We start from the raw sequence: 19,828 nt of genomic DNA, 5'->3' as shown, positions 1-19,828 counted from the left end.
CAGCTTTATGAGGTAGTCACCTGGAATGCATTTCAATTAACAGGTGTTCCTTCTTAAAAGGTCATTTGTGGAATTTATTTCCTTCATAATGTGTTTGAGCCAATCAGTTGTGTTGTGACAAGCTAGGTGGGTATACAGAAGATAGCCCTATTTGGTAAAAGACCAAGTCCATATTATGGCAAGAACAGCTCAAATAAGCAAAAAGAAATGACAGTCCATCATTACTTTAAGACATGAAGGTTAGTCAATATGGAATGTTTCAAGAGCTTTAAAAGTTTCTTCAAGTGCTGTTGTAAAAACCATATAGCACTATGATTAAACTGGCTCTCATGAGGACTGCCACAGGAATGGAAGACCCAGAGTTACCTCTGCTGCAGAGGATAAGTTGATTAGAGTTACCAGCCTCAGAAATTGCAGCCCAAAGAAATGCTTCACAGAGTTCAAGTAACAGATATACATTTCAACATCAGCTGTTCAGAGGAGACTGTGTGAATCAGGCCTTCATGGTTGAATTGCTGCAAAGAAATCACTGCTAAAGGAAGAGACTTGCTTGGGCCAAGAAAAACGAGCAATGGACATTAGATCGGTGGAAATTTGTTATTTTGTCTGGAGTCCAAATGTCTTTGTGAGACGCGGTGTGGGTGAACAGATGATCTCTGCATTTGTATTTCCCACCGTAAAGCATGGAGGAGGTGTTATGGTGTGAGGGTACTACATGATTGCATATATGTTATAAGTGTATGTATAACCTGATGTTATAGGGACTGTCATCTGATGAAGCTTATCAAGGTTAGTCAAAAATTATATATTTTGCTGGTTTGTTACGATCGCTAACTTTTGCTACTGGGAAATGGCTTGTGTTTCTGGCTATTGTGGTAAGCTAATATAACGCTATATTGTGTTTTCGCTGTAAAACACTTACAAAATCGGAAATATTGGCTGGAATCACAAGATGCCTGTCTTTCATTTGCTGTACACTATTTTCCAGAAATGTTTTATGATGAGTATTTAGGTATTTGACGTTGGTGTCTGTAATTATTCTGGCTGCTTTCGGTGCAATTTCTGATTGTAGCTGCAATGTAAACTATGATTTATACCTGAAATATGCACATTTTTCGAACAAAACATAGATTTACTGAATAACATGTTATAAGACTGTCATCTGATGAAGTTGTTTGTTGGTTAGTTTGGTTGGTTCTTGGTTAGTTAGGTTGGCTTTGTGCATGCTACCTGTGCTGTGAAAAATGTCTGTCCTTTTTTGTATTTGGTGGTGAGCTAACATAAATATACGTGCTGTTTTTGCTGTAAAACATTTTAAAAATCGGACATGTTGGCTGGATTCACAAGATGTGTACCTTTCATTTGCTGTATTGGACTTGTTAATGTGTGAAAGTTAAATATTTCTAAAATATATATTTTGAATTTGGCGCCCTGCACTTGAAGTGGCTGTTGTCATATTGTGGCCGGCCTCGGGCTTGCAGCCAGAAGAAGTTAATTCATAGTTTTGATGTTTTCACTGTTCTTCTACAATGTAGAAAATGGTAAAAATAAAGAAAAAACCTTGAATGAGTAGGCGTTCTAAAACTTTGGACCGGTAGTGTAAATACATATATTTTTTTTCTTGGTACATTTTTTTGGGCATGCCTGGCTTCTCTTGGCGTCCATGAATGCATATGTAATCACTGGATTCTTCTAGGATTATTCTTATAGGGTTGTATAATCCATTGTGAGAAATCACTCTTTGTTTAGACATATGTCTGCCTGGTCTTTGGTTTCCCTGTCTCTCCCCTAGCCATGGCAGTGTGGAGAGAGCTAATCCCTAATGTGGATTACATCTTTAACACTAGGCAGGGTAACTGTTGAAACAACCCAGGTGATGGGGGAATGTTCAGGACACTCCACATTAAATTGGACACTGGCCATACTCCTTTCCCTGACACTGCATGGTCTAATTTTGATACTCAGCAAAAGCCAATGGAAGAGAAAGCTGAAGGATTTTTTTCTTAATTATATTTGGGGTTTGGATTTATTTCCTTTCAAACTGTTATTTCTCACCTTCTCTTATGGCTATTGGCGAAGAGGTTTATTCGTTACTCTCCATTACCCTCAATCCAGTATTCATTTACTTCTCTCTTTCTTTCTGTCTCTTTCGCCCCGCTGTCTCTCTCGCTCTGTTTTTCCTATTGTCTCGACCTGCATTTGATCATTGTAAATTAAGGCGTGGGAAAATGGGATTTTAACTTGCAGTCCGGGATCTTAAGCACTTACCACTTCATAATGTATTGTACAAATTAGAATTGGTAACATATCACACAAATTACAATTTGTGACATATACGAAATGGATGACGTAGTTCACAATTGTGCAACATTTTTTGGAACCATTTTGGCTCGTTAACACTTCAAAACAACGAATGTAGGATCTTAATTTGAGCCAGTTTGTTACAGCAGGAAAATAATCTTGCTGAACCAGTAAATGTGGATAATAATTAATGTAAATGTCTAACTTCAGAAGACTTTTTAAACCTTAAATACACTACAAGTTTTACATTTCCTACATTGCAGAAAAGTTCTCCTTCAACCGGGTGATCAAATTAAGATCCTGCATCTGTACTGGCTGAAATGATACAAAACCTTTTGGAGAATCACTTTAACACCGTATCCCTAGTATTCAACATTGTATCTGTGATGGTTGCTTAAGTTTGCTTCTCCAGGGCCTGCCACTCTCTATCTACCACTGCTTTAGTGTATCCCAGTGTATAGCATCAATGGAGGTATTTACTGTGGTTGGCCACATAATAATTCAGACTTTTACTATTGCATTAGGCATAATTGCTGAGTTTGTCCATTTTGCACAGGAAAACATTGGAATGATATTCCTTTTCCCTATGTATACCTTCCTCTTCTTTTATTTCTGATATAAAAACCTCTGGTGGTGTTATTCTTTCCGAGGCATAGTGTGGACTTTGTCTTTTCACTGCCTGTCTAGCCCTTCAGAAGATGACCACAATCTGAGGCTTTATGATACTGGAGCACAGGAGTGGTTTATCTTAGACGGCTTATGGCTTGAAGGCCTGCTAATACTTAATATGTTCACAACACTATCCTTTCGGTTCCATCCTGTCTCTTTCACACACACACACACACACACACACACACACACACACACACACACACACACACACACACACACACACACACACACACACACACACACACACACACACACACACACACACACACACACACACACACACACACACACACACACACACACACACACACACACACACACACACACACACACACACACACACACACACACACACACACACACACACACTTCTTTATATAGAAGTTAGACTTAAATAAATCCTAAGGGAAGCCCTGCGTTTAAGTGGGTGTGGCAAATGGCGACGAATATGAAGCGAGGAAGACATAACAAATTCAATGGGGTGCCCATGCCATGACATTTTTACAATTTTAGTTTCAATTCTAGTTTCTATTTTGGAAATTGTTAGTTCTCAAAGATGATCTTATTTAAAAATATATAGCTCCGTTATATTTTATTAATACTTTATATCTGGTTTTAGTCGTTTAAGGTTACACTGAAAACATTTTACCATCCAGAAAATGCAGCCGCTAAATGAATATAGGGGAAACACAACACGCACTCTCCCTTAATCCTACTTGGTGTCGACTTGTAGTCAGATATGTGAGGGAAAAATCACTTGTTTTTGAAGCGATTACCTTTTTACCTCACTGACCCAGATTCCTCCATGGAGGGGTTTGATACTGCATATTTTACACTTCTCGAGTAGGTAAAGGGATTTAGGGACATCATCTTAACAGTGGCTGCTATTATGTCAGTACAAAGTAATAGATTGATGTAATCTAACTATAGGCTATACACACACACACAGTTAAATAAATAAATATCACACCAGATAATTATGTAGGGTTGAATAATACATGTATACGGTACACAGTTGTGAACCTCTGTTTCTAAAGGAAAGCTCTAGCCAACTGTTGTCATCTAGTGTGTGAGAGAACTGGGCCCTTTCGCATTTCACTCGTTTTTATTTTTGTCATGGTAGACACACTAATGATAAGGAACAAAGATATTTGTTATAGCTTATTATTTTACTTGTAGTTTTCTTCAACCTCAATTGTATGATCTTTCTATGACTTTCATCCATGAGATGCCATGACTGTTTTCATTTCTTCCTCTTTTCTTCACTCAAACACCGTAAATTGTTTGCTGGAATGGATTTCTATTATCTATACTCATTATTCTTAGTTTATTGTCTGAATCACATAGGTTTTATGTTGACAGCTTCACAAAAGACTGTCATAAATAAGGCTGTTTGACTATAGCTCTTAGCTCTCACCATCCATAACTTTGAGCGGCAAAAAATCCCAGGTCCCTCGTTACCATGGGAGACTGTGATGGAATGTGGTCGTTGTAACGAGACAGGTTTTCACTGTGACCCCTGACCTGTAGTAAGGACCAATACAAAAAACCCTGGTCATAAAGCCCTCCATTAATAAAAGAGAAAATAAAACAATTTACCCTTTGAGAGAGAGAGAGTCAGTGGAAGAGTATTAGAGGAGCTGTATTTAGCCAGCAGGGATAGGATGGGCACCTGACCACAGACCCTCTGTATATTCTCCCAGCTGCATGGCGCACTGTTTTTACAGAGGCCCTGTGGAAACGCGCTACGGCCTAAAAAAGAAAGAAGTAAAATACCGCAACACTATTTCTCCCAAATCATTTTTTTTATGTGACCCAACCATACTAAAATTAAATGAATGTTTTAATGGTTATATTTGGCAGTGCCATATGAAAGGTGTACGCCACAACTGGGGGAAACGTTTGTTTTGTTTCTTGAAGAACAATTTCCTCCATTAATATATCTTTCCATGCTAAGCAGGAGATGAGACCCGTGGCGGCCAAAACTACCCACCCTTCCTCTTCATTTACCAGCCATACTTAGTGTGTTCCCGACCCCTGTTAGGTTCCATCTACCATTTAGCCTTCAAAGGTTTGATGCTGCCCTCAAGGATGGATCAAGAATTTTTTTAAAGTGGAATGTACTGTGACTGGGAGGTCAGCTTCGTCAAACTGTTTAAGAAGTTCCTTCCGGAGTCACCATGAGAACTAGCCACCATATACTAAACAAGGAGGATAAATGACAGTCCTGCTAGTTTGCCTGCATTACTAACAGGAAGGTTTGACCCGTGTGTGTTCACTAAAAGGGGCAGTGTGGGTGTTGGGTTTCCCTGCTCTACTGTAACCTGGATCTAGCATTAGTGGATGAGAGTTTACCACTCCTCATCAAGGCCAGACCAGACAGACCCCCACCACCATGGACAGACAGTGGCTCATCCAATAGGTGTCACTATAGCACAACATGTTGTTACTGTATAATAACAATCGGTTATTTCCACTAGTCTGCTTATTCATCCTCTCAAACACACACAAACAACCCCTTTAGTTACAGAGGCTCTCGCCATGGCTGTATTTATGGGTATAGATGAGGTCTTGCCCCCCTCATACCCTCCAGTGATTGGGTCAATGGGGAATAACCTAGGCCTCTTGTCACCGGTGGTTTCCTAACTGAATTTCCCATTCGTCTCACACAGCCTTTCCCGTAATTATGTAAATCTGTTGACTGAATTTGGCGGCAAACTCAATAAAGTGTAACAACAAGTAATGCGAGGGGAGAGCCGGGCTGGTTCGGATTAGAGCTCCATCGAAGAGCGAGCGAGAGGGAGGGGAGGGGAGGGGGTGGCTCGGGCACTGCAGTGAACGCAGCACACCTGGGATGAATTAGCACAGGGAAGAGAGGGGAAAGTGGAGGAGACGGAGTGCAGGAGGAGGACAGATAATGTACATTTAGGACGGTAAAGGAAGTACAGAGTTGTACCCTATGGAATATTAAGTGCACTGTGTTCCTGGGGTTGTTTAAAAGGGCTATACGTACAGGAAATGCAAAAAACGCTTGGTCCAGGAGATGTTTAAAGGAATGCCTATGGCCAAGTTTTATTTTCATTTGGCTAGTTTCATGATCTTCTAACTAAAGTCACTGCCAACATCAGTCATTTCATTTGAATGCTCATAAGCTTTCAACCAGCCTCCCAGCACCAAATCTCTCACTATGTAACCGTGTGCCATGAGGGGCAACATAATCTTTACCATATTTACCAAGCTAATCAAACAGAGGTGTAGTGTCTATACAATTGATGGACCATGTGGAGTTAATATTTTATTTATATTTAATCATCAAGGGAGCCCAATTGACCAGGGTCTCATTGTCAATGGTGCCCGAGACCACAAAGCAAAAGGTAACAAAAATATAACAAGAAAAAATGTGAAGTACACTACACCAGAACATCACCAACATCACAACCGTCATAAACAAGTTGCTAAATAAATCAATCAAAACAATTGCACACCTCAGTGAACTCATTTATCATCAGGGTTTTAAAATGCCCTAGTGGCACCAGGTAATCCAAATGTTAGTAAGTGTAAAAACTAAAAACGGATTTCCCTAATTCCGTGGAGATCAGAGGAATCTGAAGAGTTAACCAACCCTGTTTGGTATCTCACTCTTTTATACGTTAGCAACAAAGTTAGGTAAGTTGGAAGCTTGTGTAGTAAGGCTATGTAAACGAAAAGGGAATAATGAATTGATCTACGGGACTTTAATGAGGACCAGCCAACCTTTTGAAAAAGGATGCAGTGGTGAGTATTAAAACTGTCACCAGTGATAAAACGAATGGCGTTATGGAACACGGCATCCAAAGGTTTAAGAGTAGTGACTGCTGCAATCTGGTATATTGTTTCACCAAAATCAATAACTATTTAGGGAGAGGCAAGATCTATTTCTAAAAATAAGGCCTGGGGAAGAAGGAAGGATGGAATCTGGAATCTGACTCATCTTTAACCGCTACCATTGTTTTATCGTGGAATGAAGACAGCGGGAATTCTGGTAACTCTTGAAATGTGGAGTGCTATCTCTTAAACAGAAACACTTGTGTTGTGTGGTTTATGTGCTGTAAAACTTCACTCATTTTGTTGGGAGAATGTACCATCATAATGGTAATGGTATTTTCAACAGGACATCTTGTCTGATTTTAACAGAGCTTTTTTATATATTCTCAGCTTGGAAGAGTACAGCATTCAGTTTGGTTTAACCAAGCTAGCCTGACCCTCATCCTCCATCTAGTCTGCCATGTATATATATAAAACAGCCAGACCTGGGTTCAAATAGTATTTGTAGTGAAGCACATATTACAAGGCTCCACTGATAAATCAAGTGGGACTTCATATCCCATGGTGCCTCACAGTGATTGATGAGGCTGCTGATGCTTGAGCGCCTCATAAAAACATTTCTGGTTGAAAACCTGTCAGTCCTTCTTGCTTCATACAGGTGTATGGTTTGGTTCGCCTAGAGTACTATTTACGAAACCTCAGAAAATGGCAGACTAGATGGAGGATGAGGGTTAGCCTAGCTTGGTTAAACCAAACTGAATGCTGTACTCTTCAGTCTTGTTTAACCATGCTAGAAGAAAGCTACTGCTGCTGTGTGAGAACATGTATAAAGAACACCAAACAGTATAAGGAGCTGAGTAGGCTATGTTGTCCCCTGCTGCTCCCATGGTGGTGGGCTGGTCCAGATGAGAGCTGGCACCGTGCCCTTGCCCTGAAGAATGACTGTCGGGCATCGCCTTGGCTAGAGCTCTGTTGGATTTTCAGATGTAATTAACTTGCCATCTCCGCCAGAGTGCTATTGACCGATGGCATGTGTTCACTAGAAGTGGCTGTAGTTTGGTTAGCGTGAGCCGACAGACCGGGATGTCACTGACCCAAAGGAATCTGGGGGCTGTCTACAGTACAAACAAGCTCCTTACAAGCTGAGAAATATATCCGCAATCGAGTAAATATTCTGTAGTCGATTGAGTGTGTTATTGTTCTTTGAAAAATGTTGTTGCCTTGGAGTGCCTTAGGGTTTGGGTGGTGAAATATATCTAAAACAGAAAGCCACACCAAATTGTCATCTGTGTGCTGTGATGGTGGGGAGTCAGTAGCAGGACTTTGGTAGAAGCAGGCTCTGTTTCCAATGCATCATAAACCCTGCTTGGCCTATATACTGGAAGGTGCTATATATGTGATGGATGCCTAATGTAGCATAGTTTCTGCTGTAATAACCCATGGTTGTGTCTGGTTATTCACTTTTACATGAGCAGGTCCATTCTCGTGTGCCAAGCAGTCTGGCCTGCACCCGCACGTATTTGAGATAGGCCTTGGCAGCGTCAGCTGGAATCTAGAGGAAACGGGCTAATGATAGCGGTGGACACAGGCCCACTTATCAACACAACATGTGGACCTGATGTGGAGGAGGAGTTATAAGGCCTAAAGATTAAGGACACTAGGATAAACAGCTTACTCATCCAAGCCTTGTTTCTTAGCATCATTGGGGTCATGTGCTAAACAGTGAGTAGTGTAGGAAAGATTAAGACTAAAAGTGGTAGTAGCCTACAATAAGGAAAAATTCCAGGTAATCAGAAAGTGTCCAGATAAAAATATTTTATAAATATTAGATGACGCGTACCCAGACACACTTGTCTAAATTGATGGGTCATGTGAAAGAATTGCTATAACCCCCAGCCACATCCGGTGGTGGAAAAAGTAATGAATTGTTATATTTGAGTAAATGTAAAGATAGCTTAATAGAAAATGACTGAAGTTAAAGTCACCCAGTAAAATACTACTTGAGTAAAAGTCTAAAAGTATTTGGTTTTAAAGATACTTAAGTATCAAAAGTAAATGGAATTGCTAAAATGTACTTAAGTATCAAAAGTAAAAGTATAAATGATTTCAAATTCCGTATATTAAACCGGACAGACCAATTTTCTTTATTTCTTATTTTTTATTGACAGATAGCCAGGGGCATACTCCAACACTCAGACATAATTTACAAACCAAACATTTGTGTTTAGTGAGTCTGCCAGATCAAATGCAGTAGGAATGACTTTCGGGAATGTAGTGAAGTATAAGTTGCCAAAAATATAAATAGTAAAGTAATGTACAGATAGCCCCAAAAAATAGTTAAGTAGTACTTTAAAGTATTTTTACTGAAGTACTTTACACCACTGCCCAAATGCCTTCACACCAGTACATTAGCATACTTTGTATACTGTTTGTCCCCATCTGACGTAGCATCTTTAAAAAAGAGTCCTACCAGACCCATGTCATTATGGTACTTAAAAAGGCTCACATTGTTTCTATGGCTTTTCATCTCGTCAGTGTAGATGACATTCAGGACCATTAGTTGTTTCAGCAGTGTGTGTACTTGCATTGTATTGAAAGCTGAACTAAAATCAATAAATAAAATGTGTGCATATGATTTTGCATGTTGAAGGTGACTAGCCACCATGTTCACCAAGGTCAGGGTAGCATCCTCAGTCCCCCCCTGTGCCTTCTAGGCAAACTGTAAATGCCCCAGTTGATCCGCTATGGAAAGGGTAAGGTACTTAATGTACTAACAACCCTTTCCATGCATTTGGCCAAAAGAGGCATGATGGCCACAGGTCAAAAGTCATTTGGGGATTTGGCTCCTGACTTCTGGCACTGGATTTTGGCACTGAACAGGTGATCAGCAGGAGTTGAAACAGTCATGTGAGAACTCCCTTGAGCTGGTCGGCGCAGACCTTCAGTACTTTGCCCCGTAGTCCGCCTGGCTCGGTGCTTTGTCTGGCTTAATATTTAGCAAGCATTAGGCCACCTCGTTCTCTGTTATCTGGACAGGAGAGGATTTGGTGATAGTCTCACATTTGTTTACATTCGTCTTTAAAATCGCCGGGTATCAAATCATCCATAAAAACAATTTAGGTTGTTTACAAAGGATGAACAGTCTGCCATATTATTGTTCTCTCTTTTCCTTTCTCTTCCCATCATTGCATTATGCCCTTCCCATGCTTGTCTTGGATTACCTGTACAGAACCTATGCTCCACTTTATCCTTGAAGTCCTTTTTTGCTTTCCATATTTTTGACCTGAATTCATTTGCTTTCTCCTTTACAGCATAAGTATCTGCCAATCAAGTAGTGCCAAACATGTTTGAGGCCAATTAAATAATCAAAACGTGTTGTTTATGCTTTACATACCAAGTGTTGTCATCGATTCCTTGTAGAGAGGCCACACTGCTGCTTTTGTCACATGGGAGGGCAGCAACTTTCCACCAAAGTGTTTGTGGCCTTGGTGGCGTCCTGGTAATACTATTGCATTATCCTCTGCGTAGTTGTTGAAGTTCACCACTCACAGCAAGTCCTCATGCTTCAGGTGTAACCTGTGCTTGCTTGGGCCAGTTCTCTTTTTGATGGGAGGCATTAGACCATTCTCCTTGTTTGACTGGTGGAGGAGAGTCAGGCGTGTTCTACTGATGCTGAAAGACAAATTCCAGATACAAATACTCTGCCATTATTATACAATAGATAGCCATAATCACTGTCAAAAGCACCTGGCCAGCTTGATGGGTCATGTAATCTTGTGAAGTGGAGTCTTTTGTTTAGAAGTGCTAGCTAAACAATGAACCATAATCCTAATCCATAGAGTACTTGCAATACAAACCTATTGTCATAGCTAGCTAAAGTTAACCAAATAGGTTCAATGTTAGCTAGTTAGTTAGCTAACATTAGGCTATAACTAGCTATGTTAAATGGCACTCTGAGAACATTACTACACACAGATCATAAACGTAATGTTAGCTAGCGAGCCAGCCATCTAACGTCAGCTAGCTAGCTAACAGTCAGCTTTAAGGAGTATTTTGTTTATACATGAAGCTAGCTAGCTAAACAATGAAGCATGATCCCAATCCATAGAGTACTAGCAATACAAACCGATTGTTATAGTTTACATTCAAACTGCTCTTCTATGAAGTACTGACCTGCGACATACCCCCTAGTTTCCTGAAACGGGTCACATATGTACTCACAAAGTGAGAGAAGCACTTTCTAAAATAACTCAGATGTTTCCCATCCAACTAGTTTTTGTAAATATTTTTGAAATGTTGATGAGAAATTAACATTTTGTCAATCTGGGACAGAATCAATTGGGCATTTGTTTTTCCAATGTGTTTACAGTATGTATTTGTATTTACAGTGCATTTGGAAAGTATTCAGACCCCTTGACTTTTTCCACATTTTGTTATGTTACAGCTTTATTCTAAAATGTATGAAATTGTTTTTTTCCCTCATCAATCTACACACAAGACCCCATAATGACAAAGCGAAAAACAGGTTTTTAGAAATGTTATAAAAGCATTTTTTTGAAATACTGTATTTACGTAAGTATTCAGAATATTTTTTATATTAGAATCGAAATTTATCATCCATGAGATGTTTCTACAACTTGATTGAGCAAAAACCAAGCCATGAGGTCGAAGGAATTGTCCGTAGAGCTCCAAGACGGGATTGTGTTGAGGCACAGATCTGGGGAAGGGTACCAAAAAAGGTCTGCAGCATTGAAGGTCCCCAAGAACACAGTGGCCTCCATCATTCTTAAATGGAAGAAGTTTGGAACCAGGAAGTCTCTTCCTAGAGCTGGCCTTCTGGCCAAACTGAGCAATCGGGGGAGAAGGGCCTTGGTCTGGGAGATGACCAAGAACCCAATGGTCACTCTGACAGAGGTCCAGAGTTCCTCTGTTGAGTTGGGAGAACCTTCCAGATGGACAACCATCTCCGCAGCACTCCACCAATCAGGCCTTTGCGGTACAGTTGCCAGTCGGAAGCCACTCTTCAGTAAATGGCACATGACAGCCCGCTTGGAGTTTGCCAAAAGACACCTGAAGACTCTCAGACCACGAGAAACAAGATTCTTTGGTCTGATGAAACCAAAATGTAACTTTTTGGCCAGAATGCCATGCGTGGTGGTGGCAGCATCATGCTAGGGGATGTTTCTCAGCGGCAGGGACTGGGAGACTAGTCAGGATTGAGGGAAAGATGAACAGAGCAAAGTACAGCGAGCTCCTTGATGAAAACCTGCTCAGGACTTCAGACTGGGGCGAAGGTTTATTAAAATATATATATATATATATTTTTTTTCACCTTTATTTAACGAGGTAGGCCAGTTGAGAACAAGTTCTCATTTACAACTGAGACCTGGCCAAGATAAAGCAAAGCATTGCGACAAAAACAACAACACAGAGTTACACATAAACAAACAAATAGTTAATAACACAAAAGAAAAGAAAAATAGACACATGTATGTACAGTGTATGCAAATGTAGAAGGGAGGTAGGCAATACATAGGCCATAGAGGTGAAAATAAATACAATTTAGCATTAATACTGGAGTAATAGATGTGCAGATGATAATGTGCAAGTAGAGATACTGGGGTGCAAAAGAGCAAGAGTTCACATTCCAACAGGACAATGACCCTAAGCACACAGCCAAGACAACACAGGAGTGGCTTTGGGACGAGTCTCTGAATGACCTTGAGTGTCCCAGCCAGAGCCCGGACTTGAACCCGATCGAACATCTTTGGAGAGACTTGAAAATAGCTGTGCAGCAACGCTCCCCATCCAACCTGACAGAGCTTGAGAGAAGAATGGGAGAAACTCCCCAAATACAGGTGTTCCAAGCTTGTAGCGTCATACCCAAAAAGTCTCAGTTGTAATTGCTGCCAAAGGTGCTTCAACAAAGTACTGAGTAAAGGGTCTGAATACTTAGGAAAATGTGATATTTCATCAAATAAATAGCTTTGTCATTATGGGGTATTGTGTGTATATTGATGAGGGGGGAAACAATTTAATACATTTTAGAATAAGGTTGTAACTTAACAAAATGTAGAAAAAGTCAAGGGGTCTGAATACTTTCCGAATGCACTGTATCTACAATACAAAATGTATGATACCACCATTCATCTGAGCTGGGCTTGGGTCATTGATAAGACATTGTCTCAATGCAGCCTTATAATGCTGTGAAAGGATCCAGGAACCCAAATGATTTGGGTGGATCCCATCCTCCTAATTAAACGTGTTTTGTTTCCCAAAGTTATACAAAATTCAAAAGGTATTCGCACATCTGAGCAATCTTATTTACAGGTGCATGGCAACAATTGAACAAGATAAAGGAAAACCGCACACTGCTCTTGATAGTATCACCGATATTTAATAAGCTTACGTATCGGCCACATGGCCTTCGTCAGAGCTTTTGTGGAGGCAAAGGAAAAACAAATAAGTGCTACCAAATATAACAATATGCATTTCATAAATGTCCTCATTGAGATTTTACAGACGTGTTCAATACGCCTTATTTATACACTTTTGTAATATTTATGAAATGCATATTGTTATATTTGGTAGCACTTATTTGTTTTTCCTTTGCCTCCAACCCCCTTCGATGTGTAGAACGGATGTGGGTGAGGCCAGGTCTACATAAGGGTGCAAATTTTAAAAAATCACATAAGCTCTGAGAAGGCCGTGTGGCCGATACGTAAGTTTATTAAATATTGGTGATACTATCAAGAGCAGTGTGTGGTTTCCCAAAGGTATCAATTGTCAACAAAAGGCAAACCCATTGAGCTGCAATAATCACGTAGCCAGTTGTGAAGAGAGAATCCTGCTAAAGCGTTCAATGCCATGATTCAGAGAGGGCAAAGTGCCAGATATGATGGCTTTTATTAGTGTGTAGCAAAGAATCAATCAGCTCTTTAAAATCCAGTTTCAACTGTTCAGAGCTGCCCTTCATAATGTCATTAAAGCCCACACGGACTATGTTCTGGGTGGATCTTCTGCTGGATTGGGGTAAAATATTTAGTAAGGGCATCCATCGGCAAGCTTGTCATGTTCTTTTTGTTTTTGATAGTCCAAGATTCTCCACTAACGAAAAGAATGTTGATGAATTTGATTATAATTCATGCAAAAATATGACATCCATAAAATGAAATGTTTTAAGAAAAAACCATCCTATTCAATATTTTTAAAGGTAGATATTAATAATGACTGCCACTTTGAATACTATTCTCTGTAATAATAAGAAGGTAATACAATCAATGGATGCTCTTAAGCTTTTCTAATTTCTTTGAATGTAAAAACCATGTATGTGTTTCTGTTTTATCTGTTTGTTTTTGATGTTTTGTGTCACAGAAATCTAGACATCCTTCTCACATTTGAATTTGTATTCTTCAAAATTTATGGAATTTCATTTTGTTTTATTTTAACACACATACCACAGTTTTAAAATGAAAAATCACTAAATGTATAGATGACAGCCATAGCCATAATATTCTTCCCGTAACAACCAGGGAACCTCATTAGAGACTGTATTATGGACGTATGGAGAAATATGGACCACCACTACAGATTGTCCTGACCTCTACTGGAGGCCTTGTTATTGACCTGGAACTGGCCTGGTAGGCCACACCTGCTTAGGCCCCTCTAAAGTTGAAGTAGAGCCAGCAGAGGCCCCTTGATTGCCCTCCTTAGGGAGTCGCAAAGGACTAGGCCTACTCTCCCTGATGTATTATGAGAAACACTAATACTATTTATATTTTTACTATAGTGGACAGAACTGCAGCATTTACCATCAGGATTAGAATTTAGTACTATTCTGATTGGAAATCATGAGTAATTGTCGATGGTGGAGTCAACTGACATCCACAGGGTACTGATTTTAGTCTATATAATCCTGTGACGTGAAAAATAATCCTCCTGATGAAAACCTAAACACATTACAGGTTTCCTCTAGCGAGTCTGCGCCCCATCCCTGGTGGAAGTCTAGACACATCGCTTGTCAGGTGACGCTAATATTCCTCGCCGCTTGAACTGTTGTGACTTCTGTGCTGACAAACGGCTCTTCAAATGATCTCACAGCGAATGCGGAGCGCTTCATTACGAAGGCTGACCCTGCGGTTCTTGTACGGAAAGTCACCAGCAATTAACCTCAGAACGGACGAGAGGCCCTCACTGTGTCGTTTTCAGCTCTTAGGACGATTGGTTGTGACAAAAAGAAAGGAAACAATAATACATTGCATAAGCCGGGATGTTTACGTAGCTGCGTGGCAGAGCCTGAGTCGAAAACAAACAGCCCTTCACAGAGTTATGGGTGGCATGTAAACCAGCGGGTTGGGACGCTTTAGTCAGCTAATGTATGTTTACGTATTTGGCCCCGGTTGGATTGAAGGAGCTGAGCTGTACACAGATGCTGCATTCCTGTGGCTCTCTGGTCCTGCTATGGTGGATGGGACTGGGAGGTATCCTTGACTCCTCTAGTGGTGGTGAGAGCTCAGCGCTCCGTTCACACATCCTGCAACACACACACACATCCGGCCCCGGGGCGGTATCAAACACACTAGCTCAGTGTCCTGTGTTCTACCAGTGCTCTGTACAGGGCCTGTGAAGTGGCTGAGTGCAAGTGTCTCAATGGGCGACATGGCAGGAAGGAGACAGACACAAAGGTGTGCGAGGAGGCCTGAAGAGAGGAGCTGTGCTGGATCTGTTTCAGTCAGGCCCAAAGCTAGCATCACGTCATGTGAAAGAACCACCCCTCCTGTGGGTGCGGCCCCATCCAGGGCCTCTCGCCTTACAGCTGGCCTCATTGGGCCCCGGTAATTTCTCACCACGATCTGGTTAGCCTGATCACAAAGCACTCTGCACAGCCCAGGCTGACCAGCCGGCGGCCAGGTGAAAGGGGACTTCCACACTGTGAAAGCTCCTCATAGACCCCACCTGTACTCTCTGTTTTGAGAAATGACACGTTACTCATAAGCAATTTGTATTAATATTTGTATGACCTAGAAACTTGAAGGCTAGAAATGTTAATGTTTAGGATTATATTTATTTACTTTTTTTCCAAACAACTCTCTCAAATTCCAGGCCATGTGATTTGAATATCATAGGAGAACAAAATCAGAGTTTATTTCTTGCCTTGTAAGTTGTGACATATTACTAAACAACTGGTCTGTTTGAGAAGCCGGACCCTCCCTCTGAGCTGTTTGTTTCTCTCTCTTCAAGGCCGTGTTGTTGCTTTTAATTGAAAGCGACATCCAGCTTTATGTCAGGCAAAGCTGTCTCACACATTTCTCTCTTTCACACTCACAGCTTCACTGTTGTTTTCTCAACGGTCTTTATGTGGCGGCACATTGAATGTTTGTCGATGGTGGAGTCAACTGACATCCACAGGGTACTGATTTTTACTGATTCTATATAATCCTGTGACGTGAACAATAATGACCAGACTTTGTTGTATATTTGCTGGTGCCTTCGCTGTGTTTTCGTGGTGATCAGTCTTCGCTGTGTTTTCGTGGTGATCAGTCTTCGCTGTGTTTTCGTGGTGATCAGTCTTCGCTGTGTTTTCGTGGTGATCAGTCTTCGCTGTGTTTTCGTGGTGATCAGTCTTCGCTGTGTTTTCGTGGTGATCAGTCTTCGCTGTGTTTTCGTGGTGATCAGTCTTCGCTGTGTTTTCGTGGTGATCAGCCTTCGCTGTGTTTTCGTGGTGATCAGTCTTCGCTGTGTTTTCGTGGTGATCAGTCTTCGCTGTGTTTTCGTGGTGATCAGTCTTCGCTGTGTTTTCGTGGTGATCAGTCTTCGCTGTGTTTTCGTGGTGATCAGTCTTCGCTGTGTTTTCGTGGTGATCAGCCTTCGCTGTGTTTTCGTGGTGATCAGCCTTCGCTGTGTTTTCGTGGTGATCAGCCTTCGCTGTGTTTTCGTGGTGATCAGTCTTCGCTGTGTTTTCGTGGTGATCAGCCTTCGCTGTGTTTTCGTGGTGATCAGTCTTCGCTGCATGTTTTTTTGCTGGTGACCAGCCTTCACTGTCACATCATGCGTCAAGTCACGCCGTCTTGCAAAGTGATGTTTAATTCCTATTGGAATCCAGACAGTGGGGATATCCAACAATTTGAACTTTTATTCACCCACAATATGCATTCAGAATGACTTTTATTTTAATATTTTTATTTTACCTTTATTTAACTAGGCAAGTCAGTTAAGAACAAATTCTTATTTTCAATGACGGCCTAGGAACAGTGGGTTAACTGCCTTGTTCAGGGGCAGATTTTGTACCTTTGTATCTTGGGGATTCGATCTGGCAACCTTTCGGTTATTAGTCCAACACTCTAACCACTAGGCTACGCTGCCGCACCAACTGCCAGGGTTAGAAAGATGAATAAATCAGACTACCTAAACCATCTAAACTGAAACAACCATTTCAGTAAGGGGTGCAATAAGTCCAGCTGACAGATTGGATTTGTTTTGCAAATTGTATGTTATTTATCTTTGTGTAGCATAAGTAATTAGTCAATCAATGTACGTGCAAAAACACAACAAAGATATTGAAACAAACAATTATAAAAATCCGAATGCAGGGAAATATGATAATGATGGGTATGGTCAGACCATCATGGACCAGCTTGGTCACGAGTATACCGGTGTCACCAGCATAAGCTGGTATGTGTCCAAAACACAGCAGAGTTTGGTAACCAGCATAACCAGCTAGACCATGCTGGTCAGACCAGCTAGACCATGCTGGTCAGACCAGCTAGACCATGCTGGTCAGACCAGCTAGACCATGCTGGTCAGACCAGCTAGACCAGGGATGGCCAACAGGTGGCCCGCACCCCCTTTTTGAAGGCCTGCTTTTTTGGGGAGGAACTGTCGGGAACTCAACTTACTGTTGAGAGTTACAATTGTACAATTTCTAAATTTGCTTGTGCATCAGCAGTTTGTCTCTTGTTATGTCAGTCACTGACAGTCACTCAATTATCCCATTTTAAATTGGTAAATTAGTCCAGCAAGCTATCTATGCTTGTAGTAATCATGGTCGAATTACTGACTGGGGGGGGCCCCATTGATTTTGTTAGTCATTCTTACTCAGATATTATATTTAAAAACTAAAAACAAATCTCTCCACCCTTTGGAAAATGTGTAGAATTGCAGGAAATTAACAAAACTTAACTTAGTGCCCCCAAAAGGCTAGGGCTGGCCCTGACTGCATGGAGGAATGCAGACCCGTGTGCCACTGAGGCCCCTCATGACGAGTTCATATTTTCCATAATACATACAAAATATTAGGGCTGGTGCCAAGTAGACACTTGTTGGTCAAATGTTGTGTATTGCCCATTGGCAGAGAGTTGGTACACACCTGTGTGGCAATGATGGAACTCTTGTCAAGGTGTCGTGAGAAGTGCTACTGGAATAGACTCCCTATCTTGTATCTTTCCCAGAGGCTGCAGCAGTAAGACATGTGCCTTTGTCCAGGTTCCAGGAGAGTCATCTCTCAGTCCTCTCAGCATTCACACGCGTGCTAATCAGGAACATCCTCTCCTCTTTATCCCCCGAACACTCTAACAGTTCCCCCAACAATAATGTACTCGGAACAATCCAGTGATGTCACCCCTCAGTCTGTCTTCGCCCCTATCCCATTTCTATGCTCCACGCTTGGCAAGGTTTCAACACATAGCTTTGGAGGAAATAATAGCCGTCACAATCACATACATTTACACTGAGCTCCAAAAGTATTGGGACAGTGACATTTGTTGTTGTTGTTTTTGCTCTATATTCCAGCACTTTGGATTTGAAATGATACAATGACTGAGGTTAAAGTGCAGACTGTAAGCTTCAATTTGAGAGTATTTTCATCCTTATCGGGAGAACCGTATAGAAATTACTGCAGTTTTTGCTGTTTGTTTTGGTTGTGTATTTTGTGCCGAATAGAAATCAATGGTAAATATTGTAGTGTCATTTTAGAGTCACTTTCATTGTAAAAAAAACAACAATAGAATATTGTAGAATATCAATAGAATATCAGTCAAAGTTAGACGCACAAATATCATACCTCCAAGACATGCTAACCTCTCACCATTACAATTACAGGGGAGGTTAGCATTTTTGGGGGGGTATGATATTTATGCTTTTAACTTTTCATTCAGGATTATCCAGAATCTGTATGTTTTAGGTCATTTCATCACCAATATGGGTTTAGATCTAAGTACTGTGCGCCCCTCTCTCTGCCTGGCTCAATCTGATCTGCTTTTGATAAAACACAAAACCTACCACAGAGATCAGGAGGTCTATGCAGATACCATAGAGAACTCTGGTTCCATGGGTCCCCCAGAGGTTATGCATGAGCATACGTGCATATGTATACGTGCTGACACACACACACATTTGTTCATAAAATACACACAAATTAGTTCACAAAATGTGCATGCACGCACACACACGTACTGTTAATACAGAATAAGATCAATTGGGAGGTTTTCCTGTGCTAAAGAAGGATCTAACACACACTGGTCAGCTAACTCTGTGCTCCCTCACTGCTCCCATGTCTCAGAACAGTTTTATATAATTCCTTGGTCACCTCACCAAACATGCATTTTGGTTGAGTGTCTTACCTATGATTGATTTGTTCTAAATATTTTCTAAACATTGGATATAAATTACAGAGACATCAGATCAAGTTGATTTATTATTTCTTTAGTTGAAAGCAGTAGGCCTACTATTTGCTAGTCTAAAGCAGTACTTACAAATGTTTGTGTGTGAGAGATCTCTGTCTTACAAACATGTAAGCACTCAGGTGACCATGGTCTGCTCATTAAGAAGGAAGACGCCAGTACTAATTAATGGAGGTTGAAAGAGTTTCTGCTCTATCCTAGATCTTGAACATATTCTATATATTTATCTGTAACGTACAGGTTATAATATTCTCTAACGTATCTAAAGTGTTATTGAGTGTTAGTATTTGCTAGGTGTTTATTGGCTTAGTTTGACAAAGTGCTTTCTAATAACACAAGCGTTTCCTGTCACCTGGTCGCTGCCAGGAGAAATA

At 40.9% G+C, this 19,828-nt stretch overlaps 1 protein-coding gene across 1 annotated transcript in view; it reads left to right on the top strand.

Moving 5' to 3' along the window:
- Positions 1-19,828, top strand: part of LOC129867020 (UV radiation resistance-associated gene protein-like) — a gene marked incomplete at its 5' end in the record, with an annotated part of 86,275 nt that overhangs the window by 47,387 nt on the left and 19,060 nt on the right. The window lies entirely within an intron of this gene.

This window comes from Salvelinus fontinalis, chromosome 2 (genome assembly GCF_029448725.1).
Source record: "Salvelinus fontinalis isolate EN_2023a chromosome 2, ASM2944872v1, whole genome shotgun sequence".
NCBI lineage: Eukaryota > Metazoa > Chordata > Actinopteri > Salmoniformes > Salmonidae > Salvelinus > Salvelinus fontinalis.
This window is presented reverse-complemented; position numbering and strand designations above follow the sequence as displayed.